This window comes from Homarus americanus, unplaced genomic scaffold, assembly GCF_018991925.1.
Source record: "Homarus americanus isolate GMGI-L3 unplaced genomic scaffold, GMGI_Hamer_2.0 scaffold46197, whole genome shotgun sequence".
NCBI classification, from domain to species: Eukaryota; Metazoa; Arthropoda; class Malacostraca; order Decapoda; family Nephropidae; genus Homarus; species Homarus americanus.
The window spans coordinates 6,035,749-6,053,990 of NW_024723050.1; the positions used below are offsets into that span (position 1 = coordinate 6,035,749).

General features: G+C 42.5%; 1 long non-coding RNA gene across 1 annotated transcript; it reads right to left on the minus strand.

Moving 5' to 3' along the window:
• Positions 1 to 5,636: 5,636 nt before the first annotated feature.
• On the minus strand, positions 5,637 to 8,398 carry LOC121863311. The gene is made up of 3 exons (XR_006088373.1): positions 7,437 to 8,398; positions 6,628 to 6,725; positions 5,637 to 5,696 (listed from the first exon to the last, which is right to left on the minus strand). It is a non-coding gene; the product is annotated as an uncharacterized LOC121863311 (long non-coding RNA).
• Positions 8,399 to 18,242: the final 9,844 nt, after the last annotated feature.

Here is an 18,242-nt window from a genome sequence, read left to right on the forward strand (position 1 = left end):
ATGACCTGTCAAAACACACACACACACACACACACACACACACACACACACACACGCGCGCGCGAGGAGACAGTACACAGCAACTTCTACATACAGTACACCTTTTTAATCATGTTGAGGAATATCCTAATTGTCAATTTCACATGTTCCTCTGCAAAAGAAATATAAATGCAGAACTTGGTAGATTTTGTTGTGACGATGATCCCGTGTATGAACTTAAAGATCTACAACATAACACTGTACAGGTCATTCACGTGAGCGTTTTAAACCTTTCTTATATAAACATTGTATCTAATTTTCACTAAGTATAGTAGTATTACTCTCTCTGTATAGATACACCTATTTTATTTATTATGGATAGTGATGAAGTTTTGTTGTAATATAATAATAGTGATGCACGTGCCGCTGGTAATGGTGCGTATATGGAGCCCCTCAACACGGGTGACATTTTTTCCCCTTCATAATTTGCCTCGAGTCGTGTAGTAATTCCTCTGTTTATATTTACTAAAACAATTGTTCTGTTAAATTTACTAAAGAAAATTATTGGGCATTCAAAACACATGGTAGACTTTCCCACAAAAGATGTCAAGAGACGTACTGTACGGCAGAACTGTTATGGTGGGTGACAGCAGTGCGGCTCTACTACACGTACAGGCGATCGACAATATTCTACTCTAAAACGGGATAAGTAAACACAGAATGTTTGAGTGTGCAAGAGTTGTGCAGCACGTGGCTTCGTGATGGTTATTCAATTCTCTATACTGTATTATTCATAATTACTGTGTGACGATAGCAATTATTATTATTATTATTATGTCAGTCAACGAAGATAGCTTTTAGTGTGTGTTTACGAGTAGTCAAGTGGTGTAGGAGTGACTCAAGTGCAGCCCTGACTCATGTACAGAATAGTTGTGTCCTCTTGGTCTAGTGCTGCACAGTGATGGCTGGCGTTGGCTTATGACTATTCATATACTGTACATTAACATGTCAATAACTTTCTGATGAATGGATTCTGTATATTACTTGTCTCAACATATCACTATTTTTGTTATTAATATAGTGTAGATATTAACAAATCTTTCGATTAAATTTGCACAATATGGCCTCTTGATGTACGCAGTTCTCATAATTTCCTCTCTACTTTATATTTTGATACGATAAACTCGGTAGACGAGAAATCCGTGTCCCATTCATATTCTTCCCGCTGCCGTAATAATTCATTTTTAATACAGTAACTCTTTAAGTTACATATCTTACACTCTTCAGCAACACCCAGGCTACAGACGAGAGCTGGACCCTCGTCAGTTCAAAGCTACACATACAAAGGCTGGAATCCTCTCCCGCCACGCCGTTACCTATAATAGGTGGCGCTATTTCCAGGAGCAAAAACCTCAAAGCCTTTCCATGCAGAACATCAGTTACTTGCAGACTGATCTCCGACATTTCCATCAGAATGAGCATAAATTTCAACAACTTCCATTCACTGCGAGTTATCTGACCGTTGCCTGCCAAATCAAATTTTGCTGCCAGTGGTCGGAAGTAAACTTTTAAATTGGTTAAAATTGATTAAAAACATACTACTTCTTGCACACTTTTATTTAATACTTAACGTGTGCGGGAACCCTGAGTTTCGTTAACTAAGTGTCATAAGCAATGAGACGGAAGATGTCAGCTGCTCTCCTCCACCACTTATTGCTATGTAATATACTTATATTTATGTACGTATACGATGCTGGGCCAAGGCTGTGAGGTTCTGACTCCGTTACAGTGTGGCAGCTGCCAACTTGAAAAAAAATTCACATCAGCTGTTTGAAAGATAAAATTTTAGTACACAACCTTTGCTTTCTCATCAATTTACAACATTTTTCAGACATAATAAAACAGAATATGCAGAAATTATTAACAAATGTCGTTCATGTTGCGAAGGTAAGGTATTTCTGAATATAGCTTGGCAGGGACCGGTCTCACAGCTCGGCCGGATAAGAAGCCCACGGATAGTAGGCTACAGATAATTGCTCGGCTGGTGTTTAAAGCAACGGATTTTGACTCGACAAAGTATAAAGTACTCGACAGAGGCACGACGCTGCTCCCCAAGGCTCGGAGTTTCCCATCCATGACTTAACCAAGTTGGTGAACTTTGGTAATAAACACCATGTTAGACCAAACCTACTGTCGTAGTCGCTTGGAGTTTTGTCGTTATATATTCACTAGACGAATTTACTCAAAATACGTTGGTAAACATTTCCTTGATGGTGGTCAAAGTCCCCTTGATGGTGGTCAAAGTCTCCTTGATGGAGGTCAAAGTCTCCTTGATGGTGGTCAAAGTCTCCTTGATGGAGGTCAAAGTCTCCTTGATGGTGGTCAAAGTCCCCTTGATGGTGGTCAAAGTCCCCTTGATGGTGGTCAAAGTCTCCTTGGTGGTGGTCAAAGTCCCCTTGATGGTGGTCAAAGTCTCCTTGATGGTGGTCAAAGTCTCCTTGGTGGTGGTCAAAGTCTCCTTGATGGTGGTCAAAGTCTCCTTGATGGTGGTCAAAGTCTCCTTGATGGTGGTCAAAGTCTCCTTGAAGGTGGTCAAAGTCTCCTTGGTGGTGGTCAAAGTCAACTGTTTGGCGAGTGGACGGCCCATTGTTTGAGCTCGAATAGTCCAAAAAAAATCAAATTAGCGTCAGAGATTTCAGATCTTGTGATAATTGCTGGTTAACATGCTGGCAGGTCATTCACCACTACATCATACATACTATAAGGGGTGCCATAGGAAGCATCACCAATCTTATCTCCTTTTTCCTTCAGTATAGTGTACACTGTACTGTACAGTAGTGACTAGCGAAGCAATACCGTGTATTCACAGCGAGCAATAAATGTGAGACATCTGGCAATTTTCGGTAACTGCAAGGATTAAGTTTGTTAAGTGTCGTGTTGGTATGGTGATAACTCCTCCATCAACACAACACACTACCTGACTAAGGGAATAGTAAACCTAAGAAATTTCACCTCTCGAAGACAATAACTGTACAGGCAATTCTCAATATACACAAAAGGTGCGTCCACACGTGCGTACATTTTGTCGCCAACATGTGATCGACAAGACAAAGTGAGGCACAGGGTTCCGACTCTTGGTAGGGTGCGGCTGCGTGCATTAGATCGGTGTTTCCTCTTGTTGATCACATGTTGGCGACAAAATGTACGCACGTGTGGACGCACCTTTATTCAGTCTCCACTTCCTTTTAAAACCAATGGGCCCTCAGGCACTACAATAACACGAGACATACCCGAGATACACAACGTTGTAACGCCCAGTAAGCGATATTACTTCATTCCGAAATAAAAAAAGTAGATAAATGCGGTGTGAGAATGAGGAAAATCTTGACACAATTTATTGGAGTCTGTAAATATAAAAGAGGCAGTGGAGTAAGGAGTTCCTCAAGTGGCCAAGAGGACGCTGAGTGCCATTCAGGCAACACAGGACCACCTGGCGGGTATGTGGCGAGTTTCTACATTACATGATCATAGTTTGTGTGAGACAGTGAGTGAGAGAATGTGGGGGGTGAGGACCACACTGTCCAGCTCTCAACGCTAACAGTAATGCGTACAACAACCATCATTTATAAATCGTTTACTGTCATCTTTAAAAGTTTAAATAACAACCTATAAATGGAAGGACAATGCATACTGAAATAACATAGACAGGTTATCACTTCTAAATTCATTAAATAAAACTTAAGGTTACTCTCACCAATGACCGGTCAACTTGTTCATGTTTTAAGGAACTATAGTTGACAATGTACAGTACTGACAACAATAATCATTCTACACAAAACACATTCACACTTGCCGAGAAGAAATACCCAACCACTACTAATAAGATGAAAAATTAACAGCAACAGTGACTGTCTGACGAAAAGTTATGACTGATAATAAATGTTTGTGTAATATGTGTTATACCGTGCACAGTTCAAAGGTTTTTTCATCTGGCATACAAGTCGGATATAAGAAAATGGTTTGTTAGTTTAATTGTTTTAATTGTAAGGGCTATCTGAGCGTTGGTAGTGGTTATGTGTGGAGTCGATCTCTCTCTCTCTCTCTCTCTATCTCTCTCTCTCTCTCTCTTTCTCTCTCTAACCCCCCCCCACACATACACACTCCAGCACAAATTTACACATTCAAAATCCCATCTCTTGAAATATTTGTTATCTAATCATCTAAAAAAACGTTCGTTATATTAATCAAATGAATACATACGGTTTATCATTACGTTAATGTGGGTGGTGGAGGTTAATGTGGGTGGTGGGAGTTAATGTGGGTGGTGGGAGTTAATGTGGGTGGTGGAGGTTAATGTGGGTGGTGGAGGTTAATGTGGGTGGTGGAGGTTAATGGGTGGTGGAGGTTAATGTGGGTGATGGAGAGTTAATGTGGGTGGTGGGGAGTTAATGTGGGTGGTAGGGAGTTAATATTATTGGGTGGTGGGGTTAATGTGGTGGTGGGGAGTTAATGTGGGTGGTGGAGGGTTAATGTGGTGGTGGGAGTTAATGTGTGGGTGGTGAGTTAATGTGGTGGTGGAGGTTAATGTGGGTGGTGAGGTTAATGTGGGTGGTGGAGGTTAATGTGGGTGGTGGGAGTTAATGTGGGTGGTGGAGGTTAATGTGGGTGGTGGAGGTTAATGTGGGTGGTGGAGGTTAATGTGGGTGGTGGAGGTTAATGTCTGTCTCTCTCTCTCTTATAATACAACACCTCAATATTTTCATTATCATATAAGTGTTAGCAACAACAGAAGAGGAGTTTTCCTTACTAACAATGTACCGTTGGTCCCGGTATATCTAAGACACATTTATACTTCTTCATTAAAACCTTCAACATTATTTCTCGATACTTTTAATTTTTAGTCGAGTTCAGTGTTTCAGACCTATATTTATATTGTTATCTATGATAGTGTGAATAATGGTTGGTGTACCTAGAGATCCACTATGTCTCTACTGGCCTGTGACACAACCTGTGTTTAATGGCTCACAGCTCCACTATGTCTACTGTACTGGCCTGTGACATAACCTGTGTTTAATGGCTCACAGCTCCACTATGTCTACTATACTAGCCTGTGACATAACCTGTGTCTAATGGCTCACAGTTTCACTATGTCTACTGTACTGGACTGTGTCACAACCTGTGTTTAATGGCTCACAGCTCCACTATGTCTACTGTACTGGCCTGTGACATAACCTGTGTTTAATGGCTCACAGCTCCACTATGTCTACTATACTAGCCTGTGACATAACCTGTGTCTAATGGCTCACAGTTTCACTATGTCTCTGTACTGGCCTGTAACAACCTGTGTTTAATGGCTCACAGCTCCACTATGTCTACTGCTGGCCTGTGACATAACCTGTGTTTAATGGCTCCAGCTCCACTATGTCTACTGTACTGGCCTGTGACATAACCTGTGTCTAATGGCTCTCATTTCCCACTATGTCTACTGTACTGGCCTGTGACACAACCTGTGTTTAATGGCTCACAGCTCCACTATGTCTACTGGCCTGTACATAACCTGTGTTTAATGGCTCCAGTTCCACTATGTCTACTGTACTGGACACAACATCAACCTGTGTTAATTGGCTCCCACCTATGCTCTATACTGGCCTGTAGCAAACCTGTGTTTAATGGCTCCACAGCTCCACTATGTCTACTGTACTGGCCTGTGACACAACCTGTGTTTAATGGCCACAGCTCCACTATGTCTACTATGCCTGGACTGCACAACCTGTGTTAATGGCTCACAGCTCACTATGTCTACTGTACTGGCCTGTGACACAACCTGTGTTTAATGGCTCCAGCTCACTATGTCTCTCTTAGGCCTGTGACACAACCTGTGTTTAATGGCTCTGGCTCCACCCATATGTCTTGACTGACCTGTGACATAACCTGTGTTTAAGCCACAGCTCCATATATGTCTATGTAGTGGCCTGCCTAACCTGTGTTTAATGGCTCACAGCCACTATGTCTCTGTACTGGCCTGCCTTACATATGTTTAATAGCTCAAGCTCCCTATGTCTACTATGCTATGTCTTATGTGCAACCTGTGTTTAATGGCTCACAGCTCCATTCTATCTGCTGCATTGTATGTGACACAACCGTGTTTAATGGCTCACAGCTCACTATGTCTACTGTACTGGCCTGTGACTACAACCTGTTTTAATGGCTCCATCACTATGTCTGTGGCCTGTGACACAACCTGTGTTTAATGGCTCACATCCACTATGTCTACTGTAGCCTGTGACACAACCTGTGTTTAATGGCTCACAGCTCATTATCTCTACTGCTGGCCTCCTACCTGTGCTGTGTTTAATGGCTCACAGCTCCATTATGTCTACTGCTGCAGACTGTGAACTGTGTTTAATGGCTCCAGCTCCATTATGTCTACTGTAGCCTGTGACACAACCTGTGTTTAATGGCTCCATCCATTATGTCTCTACTGCTGGCCTGTGACACAACCTGTGTTTAATGGCTCACAGCTCCATATGTCTCTGCACTTAGCCTGTACAACCTGTGTTTAATGGCTCACAGCTCATATGTCTACTGTAGCTGCCTGCACAACCTGTGTTTGGCTCACACTCCATTATCTATGCTGGCCTGCACAACCTGTGTTTAATGGCTCACAGCTCCACTATGTCTACTGTACTGGCCTGTGAGACAACCTGTTTAATGGCTCACAGCTCCACTATGTCTACTGTACTGGACTGTCACACAACCTGTGTTTAATGGCTCAGTCCACTATGTCTACTGTACTGGCCTGTGACACAACCTGTGTTTAATGGCTCACAGCTCACTATCTACTGCACGCTGCCCTTAACCTGTGTTGGCTCACAGCTCCTATGTCTCTGTACGGCCTGTGACACAACCTGTGTTTAATGGCTTGTCCCTATGCTCTACTGTGCATATTTAATGGCTCTAGCTCCCTATGTCTACTGTGGCCTGTGACACAACCTGTGTTTAATGGCTCACAGCTCCACTATGTCTACTACTCTGTGCATAACCTGTGTTTAATGGCTCACAGCTCCACTATGTCTACTACTGACTGTGACACAACCTGTGTTTAATTCCAGCTCCTGTCTCTGCATGCTGACCTGTGACACAACCTGTGTTTAATGGCTCACAGCTCCTATGTCTACTGTTGCAACCTGTGTTTAATGGCTCCAGCTCCACTTCTACTGCTACTGGCACACAACCTGTGTTTAATGGCTCCAGACTCCACTATGTCTACTGTACTGGCCTGTACACAACCTGTGTTTAATGGCTCACAGCTCCACTATGTCTACCTGTTGATATGACTGTGTTTTGGCTCACAGCTCCACTATTCTATTGTTTAATGACTCACACTCACTGTCTACTGTACACATAGCCCTGCTATGTGTTTAATGACTCACCGGCTCCTATGTCTACCTGCTGACCTGTGACACAACCTGTATTTAATGACTCCCCAATACACGGTCACGTGAACAAGGCAGGTGGACTTGGTAGCGGTCACTACACTACCAACAACAGTGAAGTAATATTTTTTTTCACTGGAAGCAATATATGAACTGCTGACTTATTGTTTTGTTATATCTTAGTACGGAGAAGCAACTGACGTTTGTTTTATAAAAGTCAGCCAGAGAAAGTCTTAAGTAACGTGAGACTAATGGTGTCAGGTCAAACAAGCGGCAATGTTGTCAGGTGAGCTAAATTCTGCATCAATTTTTTTCTTCATGGTTTCTCCTGACATACCCAGAAGGGTGGAGAGGTAGCACATGGGTTATGTTGACAGTATCACCCCAACACTCCCACAGGTCACTCACTATAAGATCACGTGAGGAGCTCCGGGCGAGACCAAGACAAGCGACACAGCAGTTTAAGGTGCGTTCATTATACTTGTCCCCAAATTACTAAACATGAACTGCGTTTTCTGACGTTCCTTTTCGATTCAATTTTATTTGCCGTTGTCGCTTGTCTACTTATCGTCTCCTTATCTAAAACATTCAACTATAACTAAGTCACTCAATGTAGATTATCCTGCAAGAGAAAATATTATAAGGCACCACGAGAAGCAAAATATATAATGCGTCTGTCCTACCATCGTAAAAAATAATCAACTCTCACCTATCCCGTTATGCTATACACCTGACATTATGTTCTCCACTTTATGCAATTTATAGTAAATACTTCAGGTGAGACTCTCTAATCACTGTAGGAGCAGCAGCTGGTGAGTAAAGCGTCCAAGTCAGCTGTAAGTTACTGGCACGTAGGTTCATAGTTCCCTAAATACTGTATATCTCTTAACATATATATCCTTATATTATATTTACTTAATGATAGAATTATTATACAGAGCAATAAATATGATTAATAAAAGGTAAACAAACAACTGTAAGCGTTTCATTGAGCCAAACTAGAGGGGTATTGTACAGTGTTCTTCCTAACCAGCACACGTATACCACCACACTGCAGGTAAACGAGTCACAAGTTGTTAATTCTTATATTTTGCAAACAGAGGCATTCTGGTTCCCATGATGATGATGGACCTCAAAAATTAATTTAATACTGATAAAAATCGATCTGTCAACGACCTGAGCACTCATGTGTACAGGTTTGACCGAGTGATTGATTGTGGTAATAACATCCATCCCTAGCAGCGAAACTACAGGTATAGGAAATATATTATTCTTTCAGCTTTTTGACGATTCATACATCAAGGTTGTATGACATGGAAAAAAGTGATAAAAGCTCTCTTGCTTACCTTATCTATAAAGAACACACCCTCCACCCCAAAAAAAACATATTAGTACATGGCACACACAGTTCCATTCTTACCCTTTCACAGGACTCCCTCGTGATTAGCGGCTCCTGACGTGCAGTGAGGAACAGTTCCGCTACGGTTATATCCCACCAACACAAAGGTTATATCACAAGTCATTAACCTGGTAAAGATGGCGAGGTTACAATTCAAACTAAGATAATTATTGAATCGTGTCAAGTCTGAATCCTGATATAAACCATTATATAATATCATAAACCATCATCCACCACTTCCAGATCATTTACGTTCACTTAGGTTTTATGAACACTGACTGACACTTATGATATCACTTCCCAGCGTAGTGTTTTTTTTTCACTCCAATAGAGCGTGGATTCCTCCTCCTCTATTAACATCAGAGACTACAATCCAACAGAGATTTCCTATCTGTTACGGGTGAAAAATATATAGTAGAAAAATATCACCAACTCACGAAAATATGTTATGGAGAATGAAACAGACAGACAGACAGACACGTTCGTTCCAAAACAGTATGGTGCCAACTCTGATTCCTCATATGAACAAGATTAGATTAAATGTACACCCACTAAAAAATTATTCGGCACCCGTGTCATATTGTATCAGGCCGTAAGGGTGCCGAATAAGTTTTAATAATTGATACAACATTTGTGTATTGAGTTATTCATAAACCTAATTAAATCCAACCTGTCTTGGACAAACCTGCCCAGACTAACCAGACCTGACCTTAATTAAACAAAATTAATGTATATACGACTTATGAGTCTTTTTTATCGTATATATGTACACTTGGCACGTTGTATTGTGACCAATAATAGTTCATATGTTAAGAAGGACGTTTTAGCTATTAAAATATATCTCCTACAAAAATTAGCCAAACACTCACATACACAGAAAGTTATCGATTTATTTTATTACTTCAGAATGAAAGGCACGTGAACAGGTTACATAATTATATAACTACAGGTGAATAATTGCCCGAACAATGTTGTTAACAAACTAGCTGACCAAGAGTGGACGGGAGATGGTGCACGACAATCCCTGAAGGTGCTGTACTTTGTAACATTCAATACCAGTATCCTGACCGTTAGGGTCTGTTGCATACATCTTTTGTAATTTCTACTCTGTAATCCTTTTTGAGCTACCGTTCACAGGATGAGTATTGGGTGCACGAGAAACTAGCCACCGTCCGCGACAAAAAAACCCTCACCCTGGCGCCACCCTCCTCCCCCTCATGGCTCAATCGTTACAATCTTTTCCCAGACTCACTGAGCTAATATTAGTACAGTATTTGTAAATCATTAGCTTCATTACCTTCTTTTTCATCCCAATTCTTTCACTGCTCGCCTCCGCTAATCAAGTATGATGTATAATATATTATACATGTAAATGATGATACATTTATTTCACCACTAATGGTCAGCAAAACAATGGATTTTCTTCCATAACCTTGACGGCAGTGTACATTAAGACTTCTGACAGCAGAGGAGTGGTCAATAACAGATTCTCCCCGCAATGGGCCGCGCGAAGCGTGTGGGTACTGAGTGATCACTGTGTTTGTTTGCTTGTTTGTCCCGGGGATATATCAGGCGACATTTTTTGAACTATGAAGTGAAATTTGGACACAGTAGTGATCTGCTGCCCTTTACATGTTACATATAATTGTTCATGACATAACATGGGGAGCCTCGTACACTAAGTCCCATTATAGGTAATAGCTATGGACCGTCGTCCTTATAAGCCATCTAAGGCTCAGGACACGAAATAAATATAACGGTAACGAATAGAGATAATAATATGACGCTGATCCCTGTTATCATCAGTCTCCCAGTCAGTTGACAACGTGAACCACTGGAAACGGGCAACCCTGAATACGAAACTAGCTCGACACTAACACGACCTACAGGCACAACCAACGACCAGCCTCAATACAATTTCACCCAAATTGATATCAATCTATTAGTCTATGGAAGTTATCAAGCAGAAACCTAACCTACAACGGAAAGACAGAGTATCACCACTATCTGTCTCAACTTTCGGGTCTGAAGGATAAAATGAAAGACGAGACTATTTGTTATTTTATCAGAAAACGCCGACTGTATGTCTGGTTATACAAGATAAGTTTTGCGAAGGAACAGAAACTGGCGGAAACAATGATGGTGATGAGAAGAAAAAGTTCACTGTTAGAGAGGAACACTATGTTAGGACAAAGACGTCTTATAAACGAACACAGCTGATCCCCCATACTGTCAAGAGAAAGTAACAACACCACATTACAGACAAGACGTGTGTTTCGACGCCACACCACAACAGTTGAGGCAATGTCAAGATACCGGCAGGAGGGAAGTAGTTGCTACACTGCCCACAAGTGGAAGAAAATTATCTAAGAAATAATAGCAAAGCCAACTGCAGTATGAAAATGCATATGAACTAAAAAAATGTGAGGAAAACAGGTTGAGGTGGTGACAAACTAACCGACGAGTCCAGGAGAGAGCTAGAACAGTCTTTCGCAAACTGCTGTTAAGATATACAGAGTTACCTCCTTAAAGACCATAAATCATTCACAGGTCACCACTGGAGGCATCCCATACAGCGTCACCAGTGTTGGGCATCACCATATAAAGTCACCACTGCTGGGGATCACCATACAAAGTCACCAGTGCTGGGCATCACCATATAAAGTCACCACTGCTGGGCATCCCATACAGCGTCACCAGTGTTGGGCATCACCATATAAAGTCACCACTGCTGGGCATCACCATGCAAAGTCACCAGTGTTGGACATCACCATACAAAGTCACCACTACTGGGCATCACCATACAAAGTCACCACTGCTGGGCACGACCATACAAAGTCACCAGTGTTGGACATCACCATACAAAGTCACCACTACTGGGCATCACCATACAAAGTCACCAGTGTTGGGCATCACCATTATAAAGTCACCACTGCTGGGCATCACCATACAAGTACCAGTTTGGGCATCACCATACAATGTCACCACTGCTGGGCATCACCACAAAGTCACCAGTGCTGGACATCACCATAAATCACAGCATCACCAAAAGACATCCATCAAGTCACCACTGTTGGGCATCACCATACAAAGTCACCACTCATCCAGTGTTGGACACAAAGTCACCACTCTAGCATCACCATACAAAGTCACCAGTGTTGGGCATCACTGTAAAAAGTCATCACTGCTGGGCATCACCATACAAAGCATCACCAGTGTTGGGCATCACCATACAATGTCACCACTGCTGAGCATCACCATACAAAGTCACCTAATAAGCATCACTGCATAAAGTCATCACTCTGGGCATCACTATACATACACTTATACATAATCACCACTCATCACATAAGTCACCAGTGTTGACATCACCATATAAAGTCACAACTTGGGCATCACCACAAAGTCACCAAGGGCATCACCATATAAAGTCACCACTGTTGGGCATCACCATACAAAGTCATCAGTGTTACATCACCACCACTGCTGGGCATCACCATACACAAAGTCACCAGTATTGGGCATCACTACACAAAGTCATCACTGTTGGGCATCACCATATCAAGTCACCAGTGTTGGGAATCACCATATAAAGTCACCAGTGCTGCATCACCATACAACGTCACCACTGTTAGCATCACCATATAAAGTCACCAGTGTTGGGCATCACCATATAAATTCATCACTGTTGGGCATCACCATATAAAGTCACCAGTGTTGGGCATCACCATAAAGTCACCAGGTTAGCATCACTATATAAAGTCACCAGTATAGCATCACCATACAAAGTCACCAGTGTTAGGCATCCCCATATAAAGCCTACCAGTGTTGGGCATCAACAAAGTCACCAGTAGGGCATCACCATATAAAGTCACAGTGCTGGCATCAACTATATAAAGTCACACTGCTAAGCATCACCATATAAATTCATCACTGTTGGGCATCACCATAAAAGTCACCAGGCATCACCATATAAATTCATCACCGTTAGGCATCAACATATAATCATCACTGTTGGCATCACCATATAAAGTCACCAGTGTTGAGCATCACTATATAAAGTCACCAGTGTCGGGCATCACCATATAAAGTCACCAGTAGTCACCATATAAAGTCACCAGTGTTGGGCATCACCAAATAAAGTCACCACTGCTGGGCATCACCATACAGCATCACCAGTGTTGGGCATCACCATATAGTCATCACTGTTGGGCATCACCATATAAAGTCACCACTGCTGCATCACCATACAAAGTCACCAGTTTTGGGCATCACTATATAAAGTCACCAGTGTTGGCATCACCATATAAAGTCAGCACTGCTGGAATCAATATAAAATCATCACTGTTGGGCATCATATAATGTCACCAGTGTTGAGCATCACTATATAAAGTCACCAGTGTCGGGCATCACCATATAAAGTCACCAGTAGGGCATCACTATATAAAGTCACCAGTGTTGGGCATCACCAAATAAAGTCACCACTGCTGGGCATCACCACAGCGTCACCAGTGTTGGGCATCACCATATTAAGTCACCAGTGTTGGCATCACCATATAAGGTCACCAGTGTTAGCATCACCATATAAAGTCATCACTGTTGGGCATCACCATATTAAGTCACCAGTGTTGGGCATCACCATATAAGGTCACCAGTGTTGGGCATCACCATATAAAGTCACCAGTGTTGAGCATCACCATATAAATTCATCAAATCATCACAGTTGGGTATCACCATATAAAGTCACCAGTGTTGGGCATCACCATATAAAGTCACCAGTTGGGCATCACCATATAAAGTCACCAGTGTTGGGCATCACCATAAAGTCACTAGTGTTGGGCATCACTATATAAAGTCATCACTGTTGGGCATCACCATATAAAGTCACCAGTGTTGGGCATCACCATATAAAGTCACCAGTGTTGGGCATCACCATATAAAGTCACTAGTGTTGGGCATCACCATGCAAAGTCACCACTGCTGGGCACCACCATAAATTCATCACTGTTGGGCATCACTACAAAGTCACCAGTGTCGCATCACCATATAAAGTCACCAGTGTTGGGCATCACCATACAAAGTCACAAGTGTTGGGCATCACCATATAAAGTCACCAGTGTTGGGCATCACCATATCAATTCATCACTGTTACATCACCATACAAAGTCACAAGTGTTGGGCATCACCATATAAAGTCACCAGTGTTGGCATCACCATATAAAGTCACAAGTGTTGCATCACCATATCAATTCATCACTGTTGGGCATCACCATATAAAGTCACCAGTGTTGGGCATCACCATATAAAGTCACCAGTGTTGGACATCACCATATAAAGTCACCAGTGTTGGGCATCACCATACAAAGTCACCACTTCTGGGCATCGCCATACAAGGTCACCAGTGTTGGGCATCACCATACAACGTCACCACTGCTGGGCATCACCATATAAAGTCACCACTGCTGGGCATCACAATATAAAGTCACCAATGTTGGGCATCACCATATAAAGTCACCAGTGTTGGACATCACCATATAAAGTCACCACTGCTGGGCATCACAATATAAAGTCACCAATGTTGGGCATCACCATATAAAGTCACCAGTGTTGGGCATCACCATATAAAGTCACCACTGCTGGGCATCACCATACAGCGTCACCAGTGTTGGGCATCACCATATAAAGTCATCACCGTTGGGCATCACCATATAGTCACCACTGCTGGGCATCACAATATAAAGTCACCACTGCTGGGCATCACCATATAAAGTCACCAGTGTTGGGCATCACCATATAAAGTCACCAGTGTTGGACATCACTATAAAGTCACCAATGTTGGGCATCACCATATAAATTCATCACTGTTGGGCATCACCATACAAAGTCACCACTGCTGGGCATCACCATACAAAGTCACCAGTGTTGGGCATCACCATACAACCTCACCAGTTTTGGGCATCATCATACAAAGTCACCACTTCTGGGCATCACATACAAAGTCACCAGTGTTGGGCATCACCATACAACGTCACCACTGCTGGGCATCACCATACAAAGTCACCAGTGTTGGGCATCACCATATAAAGTCACCACTGCTAAGCATCACAATATAACTTCACCAGTGTTGGGCATCACCATATAAATTCATCACTGCTGGGCATCACCATACAAAGTCACCACTGCTGGGCATCACCATACAACCTCACCAGTTTTGGGCATCATCATACAGTCACCACTCTGGGCCTCGCCATACAAAGTCACCACTGCTGGGCATCACCATACAAAGTCACCAGTGCTGGGCATCACCATACAACCTCACCAGTATTGGGCATCACCATATAAAGTCACCACTGCTGGGCATCGCAATACAAGTCACCAGTGTTGGGCATCACCATACAACGTCATCACTGCTGGGTATCACCATACAAAGTCACCAGTGTTGGGCATCACCATATAACCTCATCACTGCTGGCATCACCACAAAGTCACCAGTGTTGGGTATCACCATACTACGTCACCACTGCTGGGCATCACCATACAAAGTCACCAGTGTTATCACCATACAACGTCATCACTGCTGGGCATCACCACAAAGTCACCAGTGTTGGGCATCACCATACAGTCACCAGTGTTGGGCATCACCATACAAAGTCACCAGTGTTGGGCATCACCATACAAGGTCACCAGTAAGGCATCACCATACAAAGTCTCCAGTGTTGGGCATCACTACAAAGTCACCACTGCTGGGCATCACCATACAAAGTCACCACAGTGTTGGGCATCACCATACGTCATCACTGCTGGCCATCACCATACAAAGTCACCAGTGTTGGGCATCACCATACAAAGTCACTAGTGTTGGGCATCACCATACAAAGTGATGCAACACATCACAGGTGTTTCTCACAACAGCCATCACGGGGTAATAACCTTCCCAAACAGTGACAAATATGTTTCATATATGAACTCACCTGATGATGACGCTGCTATTAAAACCATATTAGTTCTCAAAGTGGTCGCCTGGGGACAATCACCCTGAAAACTACACTGTATGATGCCAGTTGTTGATGCTGTGATATCACAGTCAAATGTTTTATTTAGAAACATAAATTAAGACCCAGACTTAGATAAATATTAGAAGCACAGTTCTTTCCAAGTGGTAACAGCAGTATGGTGACTGAAGCACAGTAGAGAAACATAATAAGTTCTCAATCCGACCAACACATCACCTAACAAGAGTATCACGGTAAGCAACAAACCCTTTTTAAAGTTAACCAAAAGACCGTAACTATTTGTTCTGGACTTTTGAAGGAATGATATATGAAGTTCCATCCAAATATCTGCATTGATAAATGACTTATGCTCTGGAAAAGGATTTTACCTTTGGTTGAGACCCTGATCTTCGATGTATCTGCGTTGATTAACCTGCTCTTCACCTTCCTTAAACACGCTAACTACCCAAAATATATTATACTTCACACAAGTAACAGTTTACACACCCAGACGTCCGCACAGCCTACAAACACAAACATTCTTCAGACAGCGTGTAAGAGTGAAACAGAACATTGTATGATGCCAGTACACGTGTTTCCAAACCTGATGTTCACTGGTTATAACACTGGGAAAAACGCAAAGGAAAAATTACCGAAAATAACTCAAACACATTTAAGATACATAACTTCCCTAGTGCTACCAGGAACGAGGGAAGCCATGAAAGACTGCAACATCAAGTATAACAGACGAACGCATGAACCGAACGCAACAAGTGATCAATATAGGCTCCCTTCCCGGGGTCTACCTGCACCCGTCCTGGAGTAAGTTCACTACACCCACAGCTCACGCTCCTTGGTCAGTTACCTCATCACCAGAAGATATTGTCTCCCAAACTCTGGTGAGTATCAGGAAGGTAAATATGGACGATACATTCATTTTTGGAAGGATTTTTTGTTCGCAACAATATCTATTACATCTAGTAACTTCATTCATGAAACTATGATCAATTACATGTATACATTATCATTCTTAATAAATAATGGGACCAATAAGATTCTCATTTAATTACACAACACATTTTTCACACCTGTTGCTCTATTTGAACCCCACTTCTTCACCGCCAGTTGTCTACCTTAGTTGTGTCCTTCCTTTAAAGTGAACTCTGTAGTGAGGTGAACACCAAGCCCAGTGTTTTAAGAATGGCAGCCTGTGTTTCTGTGGCAGTGAGTTAATAATTATATTGTATTGTATGGCCTGTCATTCAATATTAGTTATTCTGCAACCAGACTGACAAGAGGATCTCGCTCGTAGTCGGTAATCGTCGCATTTCTTGTGGTTACCCAGTAGGACCATTTTCAGTCAACATGTGGGGTTCAAGATGTTTGGTTCACACTCAGGATGGAATGGAGAAAGGAAACTCACAATGTGCTCTCTATATACATGTTGTATTAGATGTACAATGCAGCTTGGTGCTGGGAAGGCAGCGTGGTTACAAGCGTGATGTAGAGAGAGCTGATTGGTGAGGGTGCTCAGAGGAGGCCAGCTTGTGGGTCGCCATGCTCTCCGGCGAGGGCAAGGACCGCCAGGCAGGCGGAGGAGGAGCGAGGCCCGCCAGGCGGAGGAGGAGGAGGTGTTGCTGGCTGGTTGGTGTAGGTAGAAAGAGACAGGTCACCACGAGGTCAGGTCGTAAATAGCGAAGGGTAGGCGTGGCTTAGTAGTTGACCCCCGCTCCGTGATGTATGGCGGCGCTGGTTGACCTAGACCACGAGGCATACACTGGGGAATTGTGTCGGCTACTCAGCGACAAACAGCGTTTGTAGGGGAGAAATCCACTACAAACGTTATACCTTACTTGTGGAAGGAGCGATATTGTACTGTATCTTCTCTTAATAATATGGGTGTTTTAGTCTGTTCCAACACAGCCTCATCATTTGCCCTACTTCATAATTACGATATCCTGTTCTGTTCCTCCTAAATATTACACAAGTAAACTTACCTATTTTACATTTCCTATATATACAGTATATATATATATATATATATATATATATATATATATATATATATATATATATATATATATATATATATATATACATTAGCCTCACTAAGTAATTAAAATCTTTCATTAAACGTACATACCACTTTAATATTCTGTTATAAATAAATTAGCATCTCTCTAGTTTCATTCGGCATCTTGCCAAGCCCTGCAGTGGGCACATCCCTGTTGCATCAACAGGGAAATCATATGGAGGGGGTAAACAGAAGTAGGAGCATGACAGCGGGAGAAGACAGGGGAGCTGGAGACAAGTCTTTCCCCGAGTTGATCTGTCAGAACCAAGTCGCGTGCCAAGAACTGCTTCGCCCAGAGAGTCTGGTTTCCAAATACTCACTACCGGTAATGACTTCAAACTGGCAGTGTTACAGCTTGACAG